Raw genomic sequence first — 22728 nt, 5'->3', positions numbered from 1 at the left:
GAATCCCATAAGACAATTGATTAGATGAACTATGTCAACATGTATCAACATATGTTGACCACGAAAAGTAGGGTGTAAAGGGAAGATGTAATGTGGTACAAGTTAAGTAAAAAATTTAAGCAGAATAATATAAATTGCTTACATATATAAACATACAAAGAAGTACAAACCTATGTATGGCAATTAAACACAAAACTTCAGCCTCCAGGGAGGAAAGGAAGGGGAATGAATGGGAGCCCAGTTTTACCTGTATCTTTATTTTTTTCTTTAAAACATAAAAGAAAACTTCGAAGTCAATATAGAAAAATATTAACATCTGTTAATATGGGTGGTTGATACGTATGTTTGTGTTATATTATTTCCATCGCTTTCTGCATGTTTTAAATATTTCATATAAAAATACAAATGTTTAAAATCAAAATTGCCATACTTATTTATTCACTCAGTTAAAGGACACTTTTTTGTATTTTCTGATGGCTGGTATCATTCATGCTTTTAAAATACTTTAATGAATATCACACTGAGCAAGTGCAATATTTGCTTCATTTATGTATACAACATGTCAAACCTGGCTGTGTTCATGGGAGCGTGTTGCTGATGTGAAAGTCATCGATCTTGAGTGTCACGGCACAGAAAAGATGGAGAACTGTTGGCATGGAAAGAAAATGCTGATAGCAGGATCCAGGAAAGAAAGAAAAAGATGTTGGCAGAAAAGAGATCGGTTGCAATAGATTTCGCAAAGCCGTGAAGTTCCACCAGGGGGAATGCAAAAGTGAACATTTTTTAAAATGCTATTTTAATGGCAAATTCAACGAGATTTGACAACTAAATCAATGTAGAAGAAAGTGCAAAAACATCACTCTGAGATTTTACGTCTCAAAGAAGGTGACATTAAGATAAGGGGGGATATAGCTCTTTTAAATGGTGAAGATGGTGAATTCTATTTTGGACATGTTGGATTTCATGTGACTTATTTGAAAGCACAAGATGCTGTTCTAACATGACCAAATGTCACCATAATGACCTCGAACTGAGGCTGGGAGTGAGCTGTAAATACGCCATCTCCTATGTGAAGCCTGAGATAAGAGTCCACAAATAAAGAGGAGGTGGGGATGGTGAGAGGATGTGACCCCCTCTGAGGCACTTTCACTTAACGTCCACTCACTTCTACTTTTTTTTTCTCTTTCCCCAGATCACCTCTCCTGCCATATTGTTGAATATGTAATATATTTTAAAATATTGCCTATTTCCTTATCGTGCAAGGATCCTTACTTTTTTAAGTGAATTGAACTATATTCCTTACTTTAAAATCCACTACAAGTAGTATTGAATTAAGATTTGTGGTTTGTTTAGCTTGTTTGGGGATCTTGGTTGCTCTCTTTTGTGGGGTTGGTTTATTGCCATTTAAGAGCTCACCAAAACTTCCCTACATGCTTCAATACCTTTGGAACTTGAGGTCCGTCCTGAGAAATTAGACAACAGTTATGAAAATATTAACAGCCACTCTAAATAACAAGACATCGTCCTAAGGCCTGATTTAGTCTATTATCACAGGCAAGTTTGCACCCATCACAACAGGGTAGACTTAACAAAAAATGCACCTCCCATAATATTTAACAATTAGTAAATTAGATATCTGTATACTGATCCCAGGAGATGACTGAAGCTAGCAAGTCAATTTAGCAGAATGCTTGAATGAATGGAGTGGCCTTAATTATCTTTCATTTACAGTAGCTCACCTGGGAAGCCAGAGAAGCCTTCTTTTTTTAGCTCTGATTCCATGAAATAACCACGGTGCTTTTATCTTTCTATTTATTTAGTTGTTTGCTTTTTTACTTGTAATGGAGACACACTCATGGCTCATATACTATGCAATTATCCTGAAAGTGATACATTCATTAAACAGCCAGAGTGAAATCAATTCTGAATATAAATAGAAATATGTTTACTATAATGACACTGTCAGCAAGATGTTGCCTATCCCTGAGTCTGTGTAGGCCATTAGCCTACACAGCCCAGCCAGTGTAGCCTCCCCAAACATACACATCCCATTAGAGAAATTCTCACACAGCACGAGGTGAAGGGGCGGCCAATGAGGGAAGCTTCATCTGTATTTACAGCCACTCCCCATTGCTCACATCACCGTCTGAGCTCCGCCTCCTGTCAGATCAGCAGCAGCATCAGGTTCTCCTATGAGTGTGAACCCTATTGTAAACTGTGCATGCGAGGGATCTAGGTTGCACGCTCCTTATGAGAACCTAATGCCTGACAATCTGAGGTGGACCTGACGTGATGATGCTAGCGCTGGGGAGCAGTTGCAAATACAGATTATCATTAGCAGAGAGGTTTGCACAGCAAATGCCATGCACTTCAATCATCCCGAAACCATCCCCCAACCCCCGCTGTCCATGAAAAATTTGTCTTTCATGAAACTGGTCCCTGGTGCCAAAAAGGTTGGGGACTGCTGCAATAATACATTTTAAAAGATAAAAATTCAAACTGGAGTAGAGTGTATTAAAAACACAAAGTAATATTGAGTAAATCATTGAACTAAAGCAGGAAAAGTGAATAGGTACTCAAGAATGTTTCCAGTTACAAATGAAGCTTGTCCAGGAAGGATTCACTTAGAAAATATAATTGAGCAAAAGACCTGTGAGATGTAAGGGGGTTTCCACTCAGCTAAGTAGGGGATGAGTGAGTGCTCCAGGCAGAAAGCAAAGCAAGAGCCAAGGCCCTGAGATAGGGCTACCTGGAGTGTCAGAGGAACAGCAACAAGGCTGTAGGATCTGGAAACTGAGTGAATGAGGGAGAAGGATCTTGATCAGGACGTTGTTCTAGAGTGGGTGCAGACTTACAGTGTCACAAAGACCATTTTAAAGACATGGCCTTTTACTCCAAGTGCAATGGGAAGATACTGAAGATTTGATGTGCTATAACTTGTGCTGCTGTGTTGAGAACACAGTGTGGGGGCAAAGACAGAGGCAGAGAGACTCATTAGAAAGTCTTTGAAATAGCGCCAGGAAGAGATGACAGGAAATTACTTCTTGAAGCTAGCAATAGAGTAGCAGTATTTTGAAGGAAGATTCCTGTTTGGCTAATGGATTGAATGCAGATTGTGAGTGAAAGAGAAAAGCTAAAGGCATTCCAAGGTGTTTAGACCTGAGCAGGCTTGGTCAGAAAAAAGTTGCCAAGAGAGAGTAATTTTTCTTTTCTTTTTCTTCTTCTTCTTTTTTTTTTTAGCAGCAGCTAACATTTATTGAGAGTTTCTGTGTCTCAGACACTCTGCTATGTGCTCTACATGGATTTTATCACATAATCCTAATGACAATACTCTAAAATAGACATTGATATGCCTTTATTTCATAGATGTGTAGACTAAGGCTTAGAGAGGTACTACTAAGTTAAGTAATGTTATTTCATGTGCTGAAAGTCATGGGAAAGAGATTCAAAAACCCAGACAGATTGACTTCGCAGACCCACACTGTTAAATTCTATTCTAAATGATTGCTCCCAGTAAGTACTTTATGATACATATGTTTTCTTACCTCTTTTTCCCAATTAGTAATAATAAATGGATATCTTACAATTGCAATTTTTTAAAATTGCTATGTGATATTTATTTTTGTAGATATAATTTGCCAAAGTAATCCTCTATTATTAGAAATTTAAGTTGTTCCTATTTTTCATAGCTATAAAATATATAGTACCATTTATTTTCCAATTTATCCAATTATGATTTTAATTTGCCCTCTAACTTAACAAAACAGCCTATAAATATTATACCAAGTTACACAACAATGTATTCAATGGTTGGTTGATTGTTGATAATGGTTCAACTCATTATCAACAATGTACATTATCCTGTTTTATAATGTTAAAGTACTTTTTCACCACCGTTTATTTTGTATTTTTTGATTACTAGTGAACTTGTACTCCTACACTTTTTTCCTTTGGGAATTTCCTGTTCATATGTCTTAAGTGTTTTTCTGTTGAAGAATTATTTTTATATATGTATCATTTGTTTTTTGACAAATGAAAATTATATATATTTATTGTGTATGACATGTTTTGAAGTATGCATACATTTTGAAATGAATAAATTGAACTAATTAACATATGCATGATCTCACATACTTATCATTTTTTGTAATGAGAACATTTAAAATCTACTCTCTTAGCAATTTTTAAGATTATAATACATTATTAACTATAGTCACCATATTGTACAACAGATCTCTTAAACTTATTCTTTCTGTCTAAGTAAAATTTTGTTTTCTTCAACCAACATCTCCCTGTCTCTTTTTCAAAGACAGTAAAGTCCAACCCCATTTGTAAGAAAAATAACATTCTTCTGGGTACAGGAGGTGGTTGCCACTATGCCAGCCAATTTATGTTTTTAAAAAGCGAATGCTTAGAGGACAGGTATAGAGAAAGTTTCCCCAAAAGTCTGGGTAGATCCATGTTTCATGTCTGCAAGACTCCAAAGCTCATGAAGTATCTCCTCACAGAGTAAAGGGAAAGTACCCACCCCAGAGACAAATTTTTGCTCACATTTCAGAATGCAGAAAGTATTTACTGTTATATTAAATTAAGAAGACAGTTTTCCACCTTAACCAATGTAAAATTTTATTCTGCAAGAAATACTCTTTATGTTAACAACCATGAAAAAAAAATTTTTCAGAGTACAACATAATTATTCCATTTGGTATAATAATTTAAAGCTAAGATTTATTGAGCCTCAGAACAGTTGGAAGCTGAAAATGTATTTGGATATTGAGAGATAACGATCCTGGAATTTAAACACTGAAGTAAACTTGAAGCTTATTATTACAAACTTTGTCTATAAGAGAGATTTTAAAAGAACTTTAGGCCCAAGACTTCCTGCTTCCTTGAAATTCTCTTCATGACCTTGCTGTTGGTCTTGGCCAGGGTGATTCCTCCATGACACCTCCCACGATCTCTTGGTCCTTTTTGCTCTGAGTCCCTCTTTCCTTCCTTTTGAGATAGAATAGAAGGGTAGACCTCCCCACTTCTCCATGCTCATGATATTATCTATTTTACTTTCCTAATCACTCTTCTATCTCTAATTCCTTCTAAAAAGAAAATGAGTATAAAGTTTTCCCGCCTAATGAGAAACTCTATTGTTTGTGTGCATGTTTTTGTTTGGTTTTGTATTTCTGCTGAAAAACTTCCTTTTTTCACTCGTGTGAGTGGGAGCTACCTGAAGGTAGTAAAAGGTCTACTTACTAATACGGGTCTCAGGTTAATACTGTCAGAGCTGTGCACGTGTTCCTCTCCAGCCCTTCAAAGAGTACTTGCCAATTGTCAGGTATTGCTGGATGCAGGGTGTACAACAATATGTAAGGAACAGGCACTTCCTTGAAGGGGTTCAGAATCTAGCCGTGTAGAGATAAACTTGTACAAAATGCACCTTGGTTTAAAATATTTTAATAAAAATATGGAATTAAAGAAAAATGTAATACAGCTTTCAGAGATCTGGAAAATCTATGGCAGTTGGATTGTCTGAGCTGGGATTATTCAGGGAAGCAAGAGCCTCCAAGGGGAAAGGGCTTTCAGAGAACACGGAAGAGTGAATGCAAAGGAGAGGCATGAACTCACATGATCTTCTGGAGAAGTTCAATGGACATTTGGTGGCTGAAGTGGGGTGGATTGGGGAGGAAGAGGTAAACAGAAACTGGTTTCTAATTTAGATGGTGGAGAGCTTTGTAATCTCAGCTAAATGTCTTAGAGTGTATGCACCTGACAAAAGAGAGCCCAAGAAGAAGTTTTAAGCAAGGAAGTATTGTGAACATCACTCTGGTTGGACAATCAATATGAGAAGGAACCCATAGGGCAGCACACTGTGTCTGATACCTAGTACCAGAGAGTCTTTGCTATCCTCTCCCCAGGCTGTGTCCCTCTCAAAGTTGACCTTGATTTTTTTTCATTCTGTTATCCTCTCAATGGCATACTTTTCAGAGAACTATATTTTATAAAAACTAACTGAAACAAAACAGAAATGAGCACATATTACTAATTTATTTAAATATCCTTTGGAAATTAATTGATGATAATTGGTATATAAATGTCATAAATATATTGACAAGATTTAATTGATTTTAGTTTCAATCTATGACACATTTCATTTTTGTGGTCAGCTCAAGGTTTTTGTTTTTTCTTTTAGAACTAGATAATGTTTTGACCTGACAGATTCTCACTTCACCATAACCTATGGCTAATGAAAGCATTTTGTGGGTGCAACATGAATTGGACAAAAGAGGGAAGGAGGAAGAGAATATATTAGATTTCTCCAGAGAAATGAAACAAGATGTATATGTGTGTGTATACACATGTACACATGTATGAATAAATATAGAGGGGGGTTTGTGTGTGTGTGTGTGTGTGTGTGTTCATATATAGAAAGACAGAAAGAGAGAGAGAGAGACAGAGGGAGAGATATCTGAGAATTAGCTGATGCAACTGTGGAGCTGGCATGTCCAAAATCTCTATGCTGCAACATCAGGCTAGATTCTGAGGGAGGAGTTGATGTTGCAGTTCAAGTCCAAAGGCCACCAGGCTGGAAAATTCCATCTTGCTTGGGTGAGGTCAAGTTTGGTACTAGTCAGTCCTTCAGCTGATTGGATGAGGCTCACCCACATCATGGAGGGCAATCTGCTTTGTTCAAAGCCCACTGACTTAAATATTAATCTCATCCAAAAACACTCTCATAGAAACACCCAAAATAATGTGTGATCAAATATATGGGCACCGTGGCCCAGCCAAGTTATCAAGTAGAATTCACCACCACGAGGAGGAAAGGCAAATTGTGTATTCAAAAAAGGACTAATATCTGAAATCTACAAAGAACTCAAACAAATCAGCAAGAAAAAAGCAAATAGCCTCATCAAAAAGTGAGCAAAAGACACGAACAGATTTTTTTCAAAAGATAGACAAATGGCCAACAAACATATGAGAATATGCTCAACATCACTAATCATCAGGGAAGTGCAAATTAAAACCACAATGAGATACCGTTTTACCTCTCTCAGAATGACCATTACGAAACAGTCGAAAAAACAATAGATATTGGCACGAATGCAGTGAAAAGAGAATGCTTATACACTGTTGGTGGTAATGTAAACTAGTGCAACCTTTAAAATAGTATGGAGATTCCTCAAAGAACTAAAAGTAGACCTACCATTCTATCCAGCAATCCCACCACTGGGTATCTACTCAAAGGAAAAGAAGTCATTTTATCAAAAAGACACCTGCAGCTGAATGTTTATCACAGCACAATTCACAATTGCAAAGATATAGAATCAACTTAAATGCCCATCAACTGATGAGTGGATAAAGAACATGTGGTATACATGTACCATGGAATACTATTCAGACATAAAAAGGAGTGAAATAATGTCATCTGAAGCAACTTGGATGGAACTGGAGATCATTATCCTAAGTGACGTGTCTCAGGAATGGAAAAACAACCACCACATATTCTCACTTATAAGTGGGAGCTAAACAAGGTGTCTATATGGTCATAAAGTGGTATAATGAATACTGAAAACTAAGAAGGGAGGAGGGCAGGAGGAGAGTATGGAACAAAATCTACCTATCAGGTACAACATACACTATTCTGGTGACAAGTACACTGAACATCCTGACTTCAGCATTTTACAATTCATCCTTGTAACCAAAAAATACTTGTACCACCTAAATCTGTTGAAATATTTAAAAAAAAAAGAAGAAGAAGAAGAATTAACCACAAGAAGGAAGAAAGGCAAATGTGAAGGATAGAGAAGAGGGTGGAATGTGTCTGTGAGTAGAAGTTCTGTCTTGTCATTGAGTGTGGGCCAGACCTGGCCGTGCCAGGGACACATATGAAGGATGTTCAACATCTTAAAATAGGTCGTGCACCAAGAAAGCACAGCATTACTTTAGGTTGCAAGTAAGCTTAAAGATTGAGATAAATGTAACCCTCTCTCCCTACCTGATTTTCTGTAGATGCTATACAAAGTACTATCGCTAGATGAAATTTGCACAGCCTCTAGAGAAATACTTTTGTTGTGGCTTTTCAGAACACATGTGTTTCTTACCTATGTCTATGCAAATAAAATGCTTTTGCTGTCCTAACAGGTGATGACAGTTGTCATGGGATGAGTCAGCCAAGATCTCCATCTGGGCCTTGCTCCAGTACTTTGCCATATACTGGCATGGCCCTTGTGATTTTAAAACGTTCTTTAAACTATATTTAGAGTCTCTGAATATAAAAATTGAATCATACCTTCCTTTATTTTTATGCTCAATTTTCCACTTCATACTCTCTCATTTCCCACTTTAAGTAATACCTGCTATCAGAAGTTGTCTGCATTTAAGCTTTCCTCCTAGCTCTTCTTGATAATGAGGGATTTCTCCCATGTAAAATTCACCTTAAACTCTTCCATCTTCACAGCGGTTGACTGGACCCAAGTTCTTACAAAAGTTGAAGCCTGAGTTTTGCTATTTCTGTTCTCTAGGGACCTCTGGAATCCAGGGCATAGCTGAAAGGGGAGCTGTGCCCCTGTTTTCACAGAAGCAAGGCAAAAATTTGGAAAATTTTCACATGAAAATTGGGAAAGTAACCATTCATGTGGGAAAGTTTCCTCTCCCCAGATTGACTCTTTATTAGGATAAGATGTCTTAAAGGAGCACATGTGGGAGGTAAAAAAGGGCCTTGGAAACAGGAAGTTATTTGGGATAAGAAGTTAAATGCGGGTACTTTGTGTTGCTTCGGGCATAATGTACCGTCCATTTGACTAGGTCGATATTCAACCTTCTCAAAGATCAACAGGCCAGTATCCTGAACTTGCTTTTTTCCTTTTTTAAACTCAGGAGTCGATTTCAACTTTCCTTGATTCAAGATAGTCAATTAGCAGGAAAGAGGAAAGTGAAATTAAAACTGCCTAAAGAAGTTTTCACAATGGCCTAAGAAAAAAGAGCCTGTGGGAATATAGATAACTCTCACCCGGGTGAAGAATGGGAGGGATTCAATTACTTAAACAACATCTCTCCCAGCTGATGAGAAGGGGCATTCTGCCAGTCTCTACTTGAGACATCAGGGAAAAAACTATCGTTCTTATTCAATACAATCATTTTCAGAGATTCCTTGACTATGAGGAAAATGTTTGAGTGATTACAACAAAAAATAGAGACCTTTTAAAGATGTAGAAAAGGTGAGTTCAAGGGCCGGGCACGGTGGCTCACGCCTGTAATCCTAGCACGCTGGGAGGCCGAGGCGGGCGGATCGTTGGAGCTCAGGAGTTCGAGACCAGCCTGAGCAAGAGCAAGACCCCGTCTCTACTAAAAATAGAAAGAAATTAATCGGACGATTAAAAATATATAGAAAATTAGCCGGGCATGGTGGCCTATGCCTGTAGTCCCAGCTACTCGGGAGGCTGAGGCAGGAGGATCGCTTGAGCCCAGGAGTCTGAGGTTGCTGTGAGCTAGGCTGACGCCACGGCACTCTAGCCTGGGCAACACAGGGAGACTTGTCTCAAAAAAAAAAAAAGAAAAGGTGAGTTCATAGCGGAGTTGATCTTTGCTGTCTTTCCTCATGTTTTCCTGGAATGTGGCACGAACACAGATGTGCACGAGTACATCTTGAAAAAAATGCCAAGAAAGTGTCATCAAAATCCTAGAAGTTTAATTTTAAAAAAGGATTAAGGGACTATAAACTATCTAGGTTTTCCTTTCATTTCTTCTCCTTTTTTAGCTAGACTTTTTCAAATGGAATTGTATGTAAATTACTGATATTAAGAACATTTTGGCTAAATTCACAGAAATCTGCTAGACATCAAAATTCTTGACACCTGACCACATGGCAATTATGGAACCAATATCAAATGTTCCTCGGATAAAGAAATGAAAGAAATGAAGGAACGTGATGATAACATATCTTTTGCTAGATCTGCCCCCATTGCTGTATGTGTCCACGGCATGGAGATACAGACTGTGTTTGGAAGAATCCCACGGGCATGTCCCTACCGTGTGATTTGTGCAGCAAAGGCTTGTCATAGTTCCTTTTGAATTCATTCTGCAACTTGTTACAGATGGGCTGAGGTTAATATCATAGCTACATCATCTTCATCTTCATTTATCTCTAAATCGTTCAACTGAAGAAAAAGAATTTCTATCCATCACATCAAAAGTCGGATTCAGTCCTACTGGCAAAAAGTAGTAAGATGTGATGCAGAGGTAATTTTAGCAAATCTCAATAGATCCTTCTCCACCAATGATTAGGTCAACACAATGTATTCATTTTCTCTCCCTTCCCTTTCTCTCTCTCCACCTCCACCTTCCTCGTGTTTCTGAGTGAATAGATGGCTCAGTCTTTAACCCTAAGCAAGAAGAAAGTCACTCCTCAGCCAACAAATAGTAATTGGGGGAAATTTCCCTTCATGAGAGGAAAAGTTCTCTTAAACCAACAGCTAAGGGGAAAATGTAACCCAGCGTTGTGATTACCTGACTTCCTCTGATGGTCTTTTTTGGCATATATCCTCATATTACAAATTCTCTTTCTAAATTCATAGCTCGGTTCTCATTTTCTCATTTTATGTAGGTAATATCCTCACAATATTTCAAGAACCCTTCACTACCTCAATCATTTCCAGGAAGAAAAGAAAATTATCATAAAAAGGACAGTATTCTTTGAGGAAACTAATCAGTTAAATAGTGAAGATATTTAAAAGCAAATTTGAAAACTTTGAAAGTATTAAAGTAGAAGAAATCTTCATAAGTAGGTATTGCATCTGTAATTTTTTAAGGGGCTAAAATCAAGTTAAGGAAATACATTAATCAGTAGAGTGCATTAAACAGAACTAACATGATTTCTAGTCCTTAGATAATTTTTTTTAAAAAAATCAGCTAGGCCAATCTTTATTTGTTTGGAGAGTTTCAAACTAAGGAGAGACAACTGTAAAAATATCTGCAGTCAGCTGGAACTACATTTCCATCACCACAGGGCAGCTGAGATTCGTCCAACCCTCTCTTCTAGGACATCAGAAAAAAGATGAGCCTAATTGCTTTAGCCTTGGTTGGTTAAATAGTAAAGTGCAGTTCTGCTTCTTGCAGTGTGTGATGGAAAATAAATGATCTTGGGATGGAACTAAAAACTAGCATCTTGACAAAACCTCCCTCTCTAGACTTTCCTGGGTGTACAGCATAAAACAGGGTCAGCACAATATTCCAGCTTTCACTCTTCAGCTTTCTGGCAAATAGAAGATGCTTTTTAATCAGACAAGTTTATGGCCTGTGCATAAAAAATACTTATTTTTCTATATAAGAAGCCTAAATATTTTGAAGGAAAATGACTCTTCTCAACTGAAGCTGGGTAGTATTCGTTTGAGTTAAACAAAGAACGTCTCATGAACAAAGTACTGTCTTATGAGACAAATTAGCCCCATCATAAATGTAAAATTTACTGAACTTATTTTTTTGCTAGAATGTCATCACTGCTATCTCATTGCCCTTTACTATTCCATCTTTCTTTCTTGATGTTTTCTTAGTTGTAATTGTAGCTATAGTTTTACAGCACATGTGTCCTTTAACGTTTATTGCTCTCTGCTTTCTAATGATGTCCTTCCACAATTTCTTTCCCGATACATTGGCCAATTCTGAACAGACACCGCATGTCAGTAATTTAGAGTAGCCGTCATACTTTACCTTATGCAATTCACTTTCTCGAACTTGTTACCTGCCCCTTCAAAGGTGTTATTTACATTCTTACAATGCTGTTAAACTATTCCTTTATAAGATGCAATATTTTATTTATTACATGTGATTTGGAACATTCTAGCTACCTTATTATTACCATATCATACCAATGCTTTTTTCCTGTTTTTTTTCTAACTGCAGTTATTTATTTCCACTATTTCACCCTATCAATGTTTCTCAAAAAAGCCATAAAAGAAAGAAAATATCTATCATTTATTCATTTTATTTTATTTTTAAAATGGTTTTGTAGAGACAGGTTCTCACTCTGTCACCCAAGATAAAGGGCAATGGCCAAACCATAACTCAGTGTAGCCTTGAACTCCTATGCTCAAGCAATCCTCCTGCCTCGGCCTCTTGAGTAGCTGGAACTACCAGCAAGCCACCATGCCTGGGCTAATGTTTAAAAAAAATTTTTGTAGGGGGCTGGGCATCTCACTATGTTGCTCAGACTGGTCTCGAACTCCTAGCCTCCAGTGATCTCGCTGTCTTGGCATCTCAAAGGCTGGGATTACAGGCATGAGCCATAGCACCTGGCTCATTTGTTCATTTTAGACAAAAATTCCTCTCCTTTCCAAAGATGAAATGGACTATAAGAACTTAACTAATTTCCTTGGCCACAATGACAAAGTTTACTGTGATGAATTCTGAATGAATTCAGAAGAGAGATGAAAGAAAAATTTTTTCATTCTCTAGTAATAGGAGACAAGGTGTTTACATAAATATTAATAACATCTCTAACGCAAAAGGTACCTGGACCCTAGGAGGACTTCAGGATCTCTGAAACCACTAAATGGAAGATAAAATCCTCTCTCCATGTACATTTTCTACTAAAACGTATTATCAGATTCTCAATGATCCAAAAAGATTAAAAGCCACTATAGCAGGAAACTGATTCAATCCATTATTTCAAAGAACTACATTTTAACCCTGAACAAAATAGGAGAAGAGGTAATTACCTGAGTCCCTCCTGTGATGACGCACCATGACACACAGACGTGCAGTCAGGGCAGGCACGGGGGCCGGGTTGCAAAGGCTCCTGGTATAAAGCACCTGTTAAAATGTTGTCAGAGTCCCACCTGCGTGTGATCCCACTGGCTTCCTGAGAGAAACAGGGAAGAAACTTTGAAAATGACATATCCCAGAACTGTGGTAGTTTAGAATCCCAGACTCATGAGCTAAGAGAAGGGCAAAGCCATCATAAAAGTCTACAGAAGACAAGAGAAGGGTGGGCTGTGAATTGCCCCCAAGTAGACAATGAGCTAGAAGGTATTTTAGATGGCCACACCCGCTCCTCGGATTTTGATTCTGTGTGTGCAACAAATATTGGAGTGGTAGTGTTAAGCATTCAGTAATTTGATAATTTATACTTTAATATAAAAAATATTGAAGAAAATCCTTCCCTTCTTACCAATGATGCATGAAGAGAAGAAGGAAGAGGAGGAGGAGAAAAGATGGGAGAAAAATACAGTGGTGAGATTCCTTTCTGTGTCTGAATATCTGGCACTAAAGCAAGTTGCATTGAGGCCCCAGGAGGCAGAGTCAAAGTGGTATCTCCACTGTAAAATCACCTGGAAGGAAAATATGAACACAAAAGCAAGAGAAAGGAAAAGGGCCAAAATATTCCCTTGGTGGGGTTTCAGAACCTGAGACAATTAAGGCTCACATTTTTCTTATTCCTTGTGCTAAGGTCTGGGCAAACAAGAATTACAAAGAGAGATGGAGGGGTAAATGCATGAACAGCCAGCCAGATGGCTAGATAGACATATAATCTTACTAAGTAAAATATACGCTTATAGAAACTCATATTTTAATATATTTAAATATATATAGTTAATAAATAAGCAGTTATATTTATGATTAGTCCTATTTCTAAGTCAAATTTATGGACATATTTTGTGAGTGGAGGAACCAGTTGGTGGTAACTGGGGAGGAATCATACATTTACACAGCTTTTCCAAAAAGAAATTTGCCTTGTCTTCATGTGCAAAAATCAGAAGATACTGTAGAGGAAGGGTTTTGAACACACACAAATTGGATTTAATTAAGGTAAAAGGAAGAGAAAGAGAAAGTAAATAAAGCTCGTTATTCTCTTCAGAGATTCATCTATACAGATCAAGAATATTATTATGAGTCGTGGTTTCCGTGGGTATCACGTAGATCAGGTAACGTGACATTGTGGGCATCCATCATCCGATACATTCATTGCTTATTGTAGCTTTCACATTTCATGCTGTAAGTATCCAATGATACTGTGACTATTTTCCTGGGCCTTTAGGTGCAACCAGGTCTCAGAGTCACATACTGGTGACACATTTTTAAAGTTAGTGTATTGTTTCTGACAGAATACAAGTTTTTAAGTACTTATATTTGAAAGAATTATATTTCAGAGAGGAAATATTATTAATATATTACTGGTAACAGTTTGATGTAGTTTAAGCACGGTAACAGTTAGCCTAGGAAGCTCACAGGTTTGATTTCCCATCAATGTGTCTTTCTCAAAGCACATTCTTAAAATAATATAATGATAGTAATAATAATAGTAGTAGTAGTAAAGACTACCAACAGTACCACTACTGATAAGAATCAAATAAAAATCATAAGGATCTATTGCTTTAAAATGTTGCACAATTTTCACGGGACTAGAGTTGGACACAGAAAGGAAGATATCTAGAAATCTACACTGGGCCACTCTCAGAGAGCTGCCTAGCCAGGAAATGATGACCACTGGCCTGGTGGCCACAGGAGAGGCTACATGTATCTCCAGGTGGGAAGAAAGAAGACATGAAGCTTCTAGGTTCTGATAAAACTGAAGAGAAACTTGGCAACAAACTGGGAGAAGTCTGCATCGCTCCTGCAAGGGGATCTCATCACATCCTGAGATAACTCCTTGACATCATTCCCACCATCAAATATAAGTATTGAAAGTTTTAGTTAAATTGATTTAAAGTTTCAGTTTATTCAAAGTTTTCATTTGGTCTACTTTTAGCCTCTTATTATTCTCAAGTGAGAGCAATCACATTTCTGTGTATTAGTTTAAAGCACAATGTTTAATATCTGTTACCTCCCAAACTGTAGTTTGTGAAAAATATCCCTAAAGGCGCAAATATCCTGCTGTGCCCGACATACTCCTTCAAAGGTTTGCTGTTTGTTACCATCCATGCTCAGAATATCACTTCCAAACACTGAAAAGTGAAGGTAAAATCTGAATATTTTGGGGTGAGGGAAATGAGTCAGTAATGTCTAAGTATTTGAATAGAATTGACAGTCAGTTCAGCTTGTAAGAAGCTGAGAGGTTAATGAAATAATCATAGTATAAATTATTATAAGTTAGTATAAAAGACTGCTCAACCTCTTAAGTTAGACATTTAATGATAGAAACTCTTAATTATAATCTTATACCAGGCGCCGTGCCATTTTCCAGATGAGAAACTTTCACATTATAGAACTTACAGACTTCAACCTGGGCCTCTCTGATTCCGAATTTTTTTCTCTTAACAACTATGTTATTGATCTTTAGGATTCACTGTAGTTTTTGTTTTGGTTTGGTTTCATCAATAGGTCTAAAACTGTGCTTTCAACATTGTTATACAAGCCACACAAAACTAAGATTCACGTCTTATATCCATTTTATATAGTCATGTGTCTGACTTATTTAAGTAATACTATGTGGAACACAGATACATTAACCACTGAAGGATAGTATTTGTATTTTACTAAGTTTAATGAGAAGATAACATTTTTATACAGTGCTAGAAGTTCAAAAGTAAATATGGCATGGAATTTGCTGTTGAAGTTTTTATAATACACTAGAAGAGACATGTAAACAAATAATTTCCATTGGTGCAAAAGGGCTATTGTGGATATTTGCATATACAGAAAAAACAGTAGAAAAGGTAGAAAACAAGTGTGGATAAGGCTAACTAACTGCCTGAAGACATTCAAAAAAGTTGGCTGAGAGAGTTAGCATTTAGACTGAATCTTAGGAAGACAGGAATTTTATGTTGAAGAATGTGCAAGAACCAGCAGAGACAACAGCTACCATAGAAGAATGGAGTGAATAAATGTAATAATAATAATAGCGATAATAATAATGATAGACAAAACTTGAACTTTTACTCTGAATTAGACCCTGTTCCAAGTGCTTTAAAGTCTTGCCTTATTTAATCCTGTCAACACAACGAGGTAAGTACCATTTGCCCCACTCTACAGATAAGAAAACTTAGAGAACTGTCACAAAACTTGCCCAAGTTTATAAGACTCATAATTAGTAAATGAGAAATTTGATGCACATAGACACTCTCCAGGGCCCACCCCACGTGTTTAATGAACTACAAGTGTTTTTTATGGCCATAAAGTAGATGTGTATGGAGAAAAGTTTCAACTAGATTTATAAAGAGACTTGTATGATATGCAAGGAGTTCTCTATCAACTAGATTTTATTCAAATCTAGTTGATGGAGAATGATTAATGGATTTCAAACCAAGAGAATTAAGCAATTTAGGAAAACTATATGTAAACCCTTGGACCAAAGGAGGGTGAGAAATTGGAAGGCAATTGCAATGGAAAAGTCAAGGAGACATGATCCCCTAAAATTCCTCAAGTCTGGTGGAATCATCCTCTGTGTATTAATGAGGACTCAGGAGACAGAGCCTCAGGGGAGGATGTCCTGGTGGTTGTGACATTTGCCACTCGGATGAGAACCTGGGCTGGAGATATGACAGTCACGGAGGGCTCGCAATTGTGCTTATCAAGGTCACTTAGTGAGGACTGATTATAGAAAAGACTCATCTTTGCCCTCATTCCCTTGCTCAAATACTTTTACACTCTTGCTCCAGGCTGACAACCCAAAATAAGTGACTGAGGCAAAGATCTCAATCAGTGGAGGATTATTAAGCCAAAGTTGAGGATGTACCTGGGAAAAACACAAACCACAGACAAATCTGTGGTTGTTTTCCCAAAGTGGGATTTGGGAACTCAGGTTTTAAAGGTGAGAGGGCATACTGAAAGAAGCAAAGAGGATGGGGGCTGTCAGTGAGACAAAATGGTTACATTCTTGTGAGACCCAGGAAATCTATATTTTACATAAGATAGGCAAATGTTAGATGAGAAAAAGGGAGTGAAGGAAGTATCAATTATGCAGATGTTCCTGGGTAGGTGGGAAAATGTTGGATCTTGTCTCTGTTCTGCACCTGGGAAGATAAACCTGTAATCAACACTATTAGTGTGGAATCAAACAGACTTTAGTTTCAGGAGCTAGACTTAGTCTGCAGACCCAAAGTTGCAATTCTCATGCCCTTGTTTATAGGAGGCCAGCAAGAAATTTCCTCATGAATGATTTGTGGGGGCAGTCCTTGGAGGTGCCTGAGGCCTTTCACCTTCCATGGAGATCTGGCTGGTGCATAATATTAGTAACAGCTGTTCATTTGGAAAGGGGTGTTGCATGACAGCCTCCAGGCTTGATCTTTCTTTTTGCATAAGGAGTTGGGGATATGGCCCTAAGATTTTTATTTTCCTTTCCCAAACTGAATGTTTGTGTCCTTCTCCTGACTCCAAATTCATATGTTGAAATTCTAAAGCCCAATGTAATGGTATTTGGAGATGGGGCCTTTAGCAGGTGATTAGGGGATTAGTAATGGGATTAGTGCCTTTTCAAAAAGACTCTGGGGAGCTCCCTCACCTCTTCTGACTTGTGAGAACACAGCAAGAACACAGCCATCTCTCAACCAGAAAGTGGACCTTCAGTGGATGCCAAATCTTCTAGTGCCATGATCTGGAACTTTCTAGCCTCCAGGAATGTGAGTAAAAAAATGAACTTCTGTTATTTATAAGCCACCCGGTCTATTGCATTTTTGTCATGTGCCTGAAGAGACTAAGACAGAATTTCATACTGAGAAGTGGAGGTACTGGTCTAACAAATATCTAAAAATGTTCCAAATACCTTTGGAATGGGGTAATGGCTGGAAGAGTTTTTAGATATGTGCTAGAAAAAGCTACATTGCTATGAATAGACCATTAAGGGTAATTCTGGTGAGAGCTCAGAAGGAAAAAAGAATTATACAGAAAGCTTCAATCTTCTTAAAGGACACCTGTGCAATCCTGAACAGAATGCTGGTAGAAATATGGATGGCAAAGGCCAATCTGATGGGTTCTCAGGCACAAATGAGGAGCATGTTTTTGGACAAGGGAGAAAAGGCAACCCTTGGTATAAAATGGCAATATACATGGCTGAGTTGTGTTTATGTTCTAGTGTTTTATGGGAGGTAGAACTTGCAAGCAATGAAATTGGATATTTGGCTAAAGTATTTTCTAAGCAAAGTGTTGAAGGTGTGGCTTGGCTCCTGCTAGTTGCTTATAGTAAAACGCAAGAAAAGAGAAATGACTTAAAGACAGAATTGTAACACAAAAAGGAAGCACAATCTAAAGACTTGGAAATTTCTCAGTGTATCCATTTTTCAAAATGTAAGAAGAGTAAAGGTGTGGCCAAGTGACCACTTGATGAGATTACCATGGATCAGCCATCTCAATAGAAACAGGTGCGATTCTCTAAGAAGGGAAGAATGACCCTGAAGGCATTCAGAGATCATCAGAGCTGCTGCTCCCAACAGGGGCCCAGAGTGTGGGGTCTGGGGGTGGGAGGGGGTATGGAGAGCAGTTTCCAAGGAGGAGCTACTGGTGCCTGCAAGTGCCTACCTTGGCATGCCCGCCAGGGTGGGTAACCAGCAGTGTAAGTCTACATGTGGTCTTCTAGGTCCTCAAATGCAGCCTTTTGACTGGATCCAAATTTTACAGAACAAATCCTTTTATTAAAAGTGGTGTAGCAGAGAAAGATGAAAGTTTTCTTGACTCCTTTGGTGTTTAAAAAAGAACAATCTTGAAATCAGAAGGCCATGGGTTCCCCACCCCCATAACTTCCTTCCACCATAGGCTCCACTCCCCTGTGCTCTGCTGCCACAGTCCTCGGCCAGCCCAGGTGTGGCTGCAGCAGGCCTTCATGAAGCACAGGCCACAGTGGCTACCCTTCTGGACAGCCCAAGCTGCAAACTTGGCAGCGTCAACATAGCGCCATCTCCACAGGCTCCCAGAGTCCATGCCCAAGGGGCATGACTGCCTCCATCTGAGTTTCAAAGGATGGAGACTTCCTGAACCACAGGACAGGGTCCAGGCAGACAGCCCCCACAGCACCAGCCCACCAAGCCAGTGGCACTTCCAGTAGGCCTGGAAGGCAGAGCATCAAGCCAAAGTGGATTATAATCAAGTCTTAAGATTTTGTAGAATTTGCCTGTAGTTTGAACTTACTTGGACCTGTTGACTCTTTCTTCTTTCCTATTTCTCCCTTTTGAAATGGAAACATCTGTCCTATCCCTGTCCCACCATTGTATTTTGGAAGCACATAACTTGTTTTGTTTCACACATTCACAGCTGGTGAGCAATTTATCTCGGGATGAATTGTACTTTGAGTCTCATCCATATTTAGTTTAGAAGACATTTAGATGAGACTTTGGATTTTAGATTTTAGAGTTGATACTGGAATGGGTTAAGACTTTGAGCACTCTTGGGATGTACCAAATATATTTGTGTATAAGAAGGACAGGAACTTTGGGGAGGAGGTGGCTGGGGTAGAATGCTATAGACTGGATGTTTGTGTCCCCCCCAAAATTCATGTTTTCAAACTCTAACCCCCAATATGATAGTATTTGAAGGTGGGGCCTTTGGTAGGTGATTAGGTCATGAGAGCTCCATCCTCATAAATGGGATTATAAAATCCCTAATAAATGAGACCCTAGGTAGCCCCTTCACTCCTTGTGCCAAGTAAAGACACAGCAAAAAGACAGCTGGTCTGTGAATCAGGAAGCAGCCCTCACCAGCATGGAATAAGCCAGCACCTCAATCTTGGAGCCTCCGGAACTGTGAGAGATAAATTTCTGTTGTTTCTAAGCCCCCAGTCTATGGTATTTTTCTTATAGCAGCCTGAAAGGACTAAGATAACTGTCCTCTTATTTGTATCTTTCTCTCTTTCTCTCTCTCTCTCTCTCTCTCTCTGGATTCTCCACGCTTCTAAGCATCCTCAATTCTTTCCTAAAATAAAATAAATAAACAAAAATTACTCTAACTCCGTATCCCTTTCTAGCTTTCATTCGTTTAGCTTGCTTTCTCTTCTCAACCAAGCTGCTTCAAAGTGATAAAAGTGACATATTCATTCCCTTCCTCCCTGTCCTCACCTCCCATGCATTTTTCTGCCGACTGCCATCTGCTTTCTGCCTCCAGCACTCCACAGAAAGGACTCTCTGGCAAAGAGTACCGAGGTGTCTTTATTGTCAGAGCTCATGTCCACTTTTCAGCCTTTATCTTCCTGGGCCCCAGTCATCACTCAGTGTTTTAGAACACACCTTGGCCAAACATCAAGAGAGCATCCCTTCTCCTTTTCAAAGTACAACTGTATTAATTAGTCTGGTTATTTTTAAGGCATTGACAGGTGGATTCTAACGCTCCAGAGAGTGCCCTCAATCAGAAGATTTTTATTTATTTGTTTGTTCCCTTTTAGCAAACAATGTAAATAAATTCCATTTATTTTCTGGTCAAGATAAAGCACTGTTTTCTCTGCATTTTGCTAGTGATATCCCTTTCCTTGTATTATTTCACAATTTAGGTAGAGAAAAAGCTTCCTAAGGAAAGAAACTCATCCACCAGCCATCTCCATGGAGCTGGCCCAACAAATGCTGCCGCCTCAGAAGTTGATCTTCTTCCTTCCTTCACCGTTGAGATTTCATGTTCTCTGGAGCTCTGAGAGGTGAGTTTCCTCTATACTGTACTTTAGCAAAAATACTATGAAGAAACAAGCGTGCAAAAAAATTCTCAAGACTTGGAGCAACAGGTGGAGAATGAAGAAAATTCCTATGTAGCTTCTCTTTACCATATAATTTAAATAAATTATCTATAGAAAATATAATGGATCAAGCCTCACAACCCTACAATCCCATAGCAAAAGTTTTTCAACTCCTGATGAAGTTTCCAGATAAAAAAAGACTTAGTTCCACGACAAATGGCTTCCTGAGTCAAGATTTTACATGGAGTCACTGACACAATTTCTGTGACTATTCTCTTATGATTCTTTTTCTATGCTTTTTTCCCTATTTGATTTTGAGGAACTCCTCTCGCTACGCTGGGGTTTTTCTCCTGGGCCATTGGTATGCTTTCTCTCACCTCCCCCTGTGTGATCTCAGGTATCTCACAGTTTTGATGACATCTACAGACCAGACATTTACATCCATTCTGAGTCCCCTCTCCCCCTGTGCTGGGAAGCACTGCCTTCTGGACATAGATATCTGCATCTGCCTTATGCATATCATACCAAACTCAACACATCGTCAACTAAGCTTGTGATCTGCTCAACTTCCCAACCAAAACTGGTGCCTCTTAATATCTTACCAACCTTAGATATTAGTAGTATCAAGAAGCCAATCACTCAAGCCAGAAACTTTTGAGTCCTCCCAGATTCCACTCCTAAGGTGAACACTTAGCTAATGATGCTTGCAACCCTTGCCCCAGCTCCCCAGAAGTCTTCTTTTCTCACAAATTTAAGTTCCCCACTCCTCCCTGCATTAGCTTTTGATTCTAAAATCAGAGAGCCAGGAGAAGCACCTAAGATCTCTATCCTAGGGCTCCCCCAGAAGAACAATGATTATTTTCTTAAAAATAATTCAAGACAACATTTTCATAGCCTCATGTCTGGGATCACTATGTAAGGAAAATTGTGAATAAAAACCCTTGGATCCAGTTCACATAATCTGTTGATATTGGCCAAAGTTTATAAAAGATTAAAACTATGGTCCAAGAAGAAAGCAAGTATGAATTATGACACCAGGAATATCCATTAGAGAATGAACATTGAAATTCGTAACAAACATTGTAGCTTAGCTTCTATATGGCCCACTTGCCTCTACTGTTACTCTGATCAAGTGTGTAAACTATAGCATCCCTCGCTTCACCAACGGCTTGGGGGAATAAACCTCCAGTACGTATTCCACGTACCCATATGTCACCCTGAAGCAGAACCTCCCTAGGAGACCTCCTAATATCTATTCATGTGAAATTAAATTATCTGATCGTCCATTTTGATTCTCCATATGTATTCGCTGGGAGAGAAATACCTACTGCAAAAATGGGAGAACAGTACAATTAAGCAAAGATTTAGGATGATAAAGAGAAGAGTTTCCTTCCCATCCAGGTGAGTGGCTTCAGAGACCTGGAGTTCAATTGCACACGTAATACCTGTGACCTTCTGTTTCCAAATTAGTAAAATAGAAATGCATATCTCTATCTGAAAACCTTTTTTGTGATTTGGCCAATTTAATTAAGTCTAAATTTTGGAAATGATTTAACAAAACTCAGCCAAACCCTAAAGCACTGCCCACTGCTGATACAAATGAACAAGGTTTGGTTGTTACCTGTTCAAAATCGTCAATTCACTCAGTAGATCTATAAACTGGTCATCTGTTTCCACAGGTGGAAATGATTCATCCTGTACAATTACAATTCTGAAGAAGAAAGTGAGTTTCCTCTCTGTAGATTCATCTGTTTTGACAAAACTGACTAAGTTCCCTTGATAAAATCTCCATAAAATTTACATCTTTCTCCTTACATCCTCTGAAATCTTCTGCACTTGGAAGAAAAACAAAAAAAGAAGCAGCACATAAAAAAAAAAAAAAAAAACACCCAGAGTGGCTTTTTCATATAGATGCCTCTGTGGGATTGTGGCTGTGCTTGTGGAACTGGCTTCATCTGCCAACTGTTTACTGCAGGAGGTTTTCTAATTGATAATGAGCTCCTTGGGGGAACATGATTTCAGAGTGTAAATTAAGAATCATTTTTACACAAGGAGGGCAATGCGCACTATCCGAAGGATGGACATATTTAAAACACGGACTTCGGTGGGGGGGGAACCAAGGGCAACACACCTAACCTAATCATCTGTACCAC

The sequence above is a fragment of the Propithecus coquereli genome, unplaced genomic scaffold, assembly GCF_000956105.1.
Source record: "Propithecus coquereli isolate 6110/MARCELLA unplaced genomic scaffold, Pcoq_1.0 Scaffold125, whole genome shotgun sequence".
In the NCBI taxonomy this organism is placed as follows: Eukaryota; Metazoa; Chordata; class Mammalia; order Primates; family Indriidae; genus Propithecus; species Propithecus coquereli.
This window is presented reverse-complemented; position numbering follows the sequence as displayed.